The sequence below is a fragment of the Morone saxatilis genome, unplaced genomic scaffold, assembly GCF_004916995.1.
Source record: "Morone saxatilis isolate NCDOM2014 unplaced genomic scaffold, NCSU_SB_2.0 Contig16, whole genome shotgun sequence".
Classification (NCBI taxonomy): domain Eukaryota; kingdom Metazoa; phylum Chordata; class Actinopteri; family Moronidae; genus Morone; species Morone saxatilis.
The window spans coordinates 17831859-17837067 of record NW_023339718.1 but is presented as its reverse complement, the minus strand read 5'-3'; the positions used below and the strand labels follow the sequence as shown (position 1 = coordinate 17837067).

At 39.7% G+C, this 5209-nt stretch overlaps 1 protein-coding gene across 1 annotated transcript in view; it reads left to right on the top strand.

Annotated features, from left to right (window-relative positions):
- The window catches only part of ksr2 (kinase suppressor of ras 2), an 82669-nt gene that overhangs the window by 51691 nt on the left and 25769 nt on the right, over positions 1–5209 (top strand). The gene's annotated exons all lie outside the window — the stretch shown is intronic.

Sequence of the window (5209 nt, the reverse complement as noted above, 5' to 3'; positions counted from 1 at the left end):
AGCAAGTGGGACTTAATTGACTCTTTCTGACGCAGAGGTCCGCATTAAGCTCTCGTCTCACTCCAACTAATGAAATCCTGCAGAGGAGGTAATAGGCACCCGTCAATAAAGAGGTGGATTGGTCAATAGTTACCCTTGGAAAGTAGGGCAGGTGTTAGAAACAGTGTCAGAAGTCAAAGGAGTCTTACGCTGAACATTGTACTGCTACTGCATCTACATTGAAATGCTGGAAAAATCCCTCTGATCTCACTGGGAATTTAGTTAATTCTGCTACCAGAAACAGTAAATTATCCTTTAGTCTCTTTAGAGTGGTGACTTGACACCTCAGCTAATCTAAACAAACTGTTTTAATAGCCAGCAGGGTGGTGTAGCAAAGCAACAGATGTTAACATTCAACTTGCCACTAAAGCTAAATCAGATGAGTTCATTCCCATATTTCACCAGGATGCGTGCTGAAGAAGAAAGTGCTGTTCATGTAGTCATGTAGTCATGATACATCAAATGCTACAGCTTCCCATCTGTCAGCACCACTGAAACATCTTTCCAGTACACTTTTGGGATTTTTTTCTAGCCTTTTTTTCAATTTGATACGAGGTAGAACAACACACACAGGGAATGCAAACACTGTCAAGAGGGAGCACAGTTCTAATGAGACAGCAACTTTGTATATATACTAAAAATCTGTTCGTCATCAGTGTTGTCCAAGAGCTATGGACCTCTCGTACGGCTGCCAGAGGGTACGATACGTCACCTGAAAGCTTTCCATAGTGTCAGATTGGCCTCACCACCAAAACCTGCTCTGTCTGTCGACCGGTTTACTCGTCTGCATGCTCCGAGCCATTTGAGTTATCCAACTGAGGAAGTCACTACCGAGCCATAAGGCCTCAAGGCATCATCTGTTCTCCCATCCTTTCTCCCTCTGTCTCACTGGCACACTTTAGACCGCGCAGTCTTAAAAGACTCCCACTATCTATAAGGCCTATGCAGAGATACTTGTTTCATCCAACATAATTGTTATTTTCCAGCATTGTGATTGCTATTGTCGGTTTCTCACAGGGATTTTGTGCGTGTATGTGGGTTATTTGTAAACGTGTGTGTGTGTGCATGTGATTGCTCGTCAAAGATGACAGCAAAATATTCTGCAAAAAGGCTGATTGGCGTGTAGCTGTTGTCATAGCAACTGAGCAACCGGGCTTTGTCTCTTGTTCACACTTGGATATAAAAAAAAAATCCCCTCTCGTCTATTTCCACCCTTTTCTCGTAGTTCGTTTCTTGCTGTCACTCCAAACAAATACTTGGTTCAGTTACTTTCACCTTGTGGAAAGTCTTATTACAACACATGGATGAGAAACGACGAGAATATGGTGAGCAACAGCATGTAACATATCGCTCATATAACACTCGTGTGCTATAATGCAACACATTGTGCAGCAAACGCCCACACATTTCTTTTACACTCTTGTTCAACTTCTTCTGCTGCTCTGCACAGTCCACCGTGTATACCATAATGTCTCTAGATAATGACTCTTATCTAGTTAAACAGGCTTCTCATCAACATGCTGCTTCTAGTGTTGTTATGCGCTGAATTTGTTTGGTATACGCATCTTAAGCTATTGATTATCTCTCAATGATGCTGTGACAGTTATATCGTTGACTGCATTCAACCATTTGATTGAAGCTTTTATCCAAACCGCCAAAGTGCTACACTCTGCCCATTGAGCTGTAGGACTTTGATGATTCTGATAATGACAAGAGGCAGTGTACAATGAGAATAATTGGAATTTGTGTGTTTTTTTTCCCCTTGTTGTATGTATCTCATGTCATTTTAATTGTCACACGCTCCACTCTTTTCTTTTTTACCCGCAGTAAAAATTTGTCCTCCACAGGGAATAGCAGTGTTTAGCGCTCAGTCAATCACTTGGAGAAGCATCTCAGACTTACGTCAAATAAACTATATTTGGCTTTAAATAGGCTCCTAGACTCAAGTAGTCTCTTTATCTCTGCATACACACACCCATCCCCCCTCTGTTTAACCCACACACAGACAGAAACATATATTCCTTCATCTTTCAGTGTAGTTACATTTCTCTCTTTAACCCACACAAAAATACACACACACACACACACACACACACACAGCATACTCCAGCCCATGGCCTGCTGTATGTCATGTGACCAGCCAATGAAGGAGGGGGAAGGAAGGCCTTGGCTTAATTAGGCTGAGACCAATCAAAGAAGATGGAGGAGGACACTATTGTCTGGCGCCTTGGGGTTTCTTGGCTCCTGCACGCTCATCTGTCACACACACACACACATCGATATATGCACATAGAAACTACACACCCTTGTTTGTCTTGGTATGGTGTTTTGTATGTCCAAAAATTTCCAGTGGTTTTGCTTTGGTTATGTGGTTTGATGTTTACACAACACCTGTATGTGTAAACATCAAATCACCTTTATTGACCTTCATTTACACTTCAAGTGAGAGAAAACACAAAAGACACAGTAAAAACTGACTGAGAAGTTGAAAGTGACAGATATAAAATATGTAAAATGAGACAATAGAATCTTTAACCCAAACTACATCAGTGCAGACCAAACTAAAAGATAAATATCCACATCAGTGCATCTAAATACAACAAACACAGATTAATACCTCAATCAAAATTGGATTCATCATCTTACTTGTAAATAAGCTCTGACCCAACCTCTGACTTAATGTCCAAATGCCATTCTTAACAGGGCAGGACCAAATTCAAGGCGTCTGTCAAGTTTACGCTTATGACTGGCATGTCTGTGAGCATGTGTGTATGTGTTTGTTCTTAGTACTTACTGACATAAATCTACAATCCCCCCTTTGTTTGAGGGATGGTTGGATCATCAAAGATTGTTGTGGATGACAGACAGCGACGTCAACAGAATGCACACACAATGATAAATAGGCCTGACCACGCCGCTGACAAGTCCAATCATTTGCCAGTCGCCAACAAGGCCGACAAGAAGCAGATGATGTCAGTTTCCCCTCTCTATTGAGTTATCAGGCTGATTGAGTGTAATTGAGCAATGCATCGGCGTGCAGAGAGAAGACACCAAGCCTCTGGAGAGACTGGAGGAGGGAGGAAGGGTGTTTCAGGAACCAGGAAATGCTATACGGCACCGGGGCCATGAGATTAGCACAGTCAACGACTCACAGCCTTGTAATCAATTAATAGGACTGATTGAGCCAATCACCAGATGAAGATTTTGAATCACACAAAGATTTCTTATCTCTCTTATCTGCTGCCGATGCTGTCAGTTCTAATGTCAGCATCTGCATCAATCATCTTCAACCTACACCAATCATTGTTAAAAAAGAGGGAGAGAGAAAGTAAGTGCAAATTACAAAAAGTACATAAACGCAATTAGAAGACTGTGTGATCTAGACTTTTTTTTCCCAAACAAAAACATCTTTAAGAAAAAATCACTCAAAGTACACTCACTAGCCACTTAATTAGTTTACAATCTAAAACAATACAAAAGCCACAAATTACACTTTGCATAGAAGCATAGATTTCAGTTTGTTTTGACACTGCGAGTGATAATTTGACCTAGACTATGTTTATTATTGAGTTTGTAGTAGGTGGTGGTGTTGTACTGCAGTGTATTACATTGAAAGCTGTTTATTATATCTTGTCCACCTTATTTACATAAATTCATGAGGGGGCAAAGTATTCATCTACCCAAACTCACTTATCATTGGAGGTTTTTGTGGGGCTGGAGAAGTGGGGTACACCATGGACAGGTCGGTAATATTCACACCTATGGGCAGTTTTATAGATGCCAGTTAACAAACAAGCAAACAACTGCAGGTAATGTATTTTCTGTTTCCTTTCAAATAAAAACAAAATTGAAAATGTTTGAAAAAGTTGTCCTCAAATTCATAGATTATTAATTATTTTGGGCAGTATTGTGGGATTTTCAGCTGAAAAACTCTTTCTGGGCCTAATTAAAGTGAGCCTCTTCAGTCCTCTCATATGGAGATCAATCTCAGTGCTCACCTCAGCCCACAGTTCCATTTTGAAGGCATTTGGAGTTTGATGCATTGAGGAAAGTGTGTTTCCTCTTTATCCTCACAATTGATTGATTTATTGTTCAACTCCTCCACCCACCCACACACAAAAATCTCAAGTCCCCTCTGATCCCCTCTTCCTGGCATTCATTTCCCAGTTTAAAGTAACAAAATACTTATGAATAACTCATAAAGACCTGCGTCTTGGAAAATGTCTCAGTTATCACACATTTGACTCTATCCTTTCCTCTCTTCAGTTTTATTTTGTCAATTCAAAGCTGCACATTTATTTACTGAGCTGTTTTCTTTAAACACACCTTCCACTCAAAATTAGGACTGACAGCCAAGAAGATGCAAACGATGAGAGATGAGACAGTGAGTGTATGCTTATGAATAGCACAGAGTATGTGCATAGTTATTCAGTTTTTATAAAACCTGTTTTTTTCTGCAAATATGAGACATACAACATTTAAAGAGAAGTCAAGTCTTTTTACAGGTCTTTGGGAGTATGTATGTGTGAAAAAAATTTATAAATCCATGAGTGGATCCAGAGCTGTGCCAATTCTGATAAATTGCCTTATACATTGCTATTGTAATTGTTTTTGTATTGTATTATGTGAAAAAATCCTATTTCATGTTTTGTTTAGGCTGACTGTATTCATTTGACATTCCAAAATGTCAAAAGTGTAACAGAACATTACCTAAATAGGCCTGTAATGTTGGGTTTCTGCATGAATTTAAACCACACTGAGAACAAAAAGGGATCTTGGATGATGCATTTTCTGGTATGACCTATGACTTTTTTTGGCATTTTTCAGCTTGGCTAATTTGTTATGGAATTATTGGCAGCCAGCACATTATTACAGTGATCTCAATGCATATCCACCACATCTAGCCACCGTCACAGGCAAGTCTGTGTAGGCTGCCATTCTCACCTGAAATTAAGAGGTTGTGCATAAATGTATTGTGTCATTGCAAGCACTAATGGACCAAGCGAATGTTTTTTGTTGTGAAAACCTTTTGAAGCAAGAGTGCCTCACAATGGAATAAAGGTAGCACCAAAGTAGCCTCATCATACAATATATTTGCATCTATACATGCAAACAATTCAAATGTGATGTATTGTTGACTGATGCATGATCTATCAATCTATCTATCTAT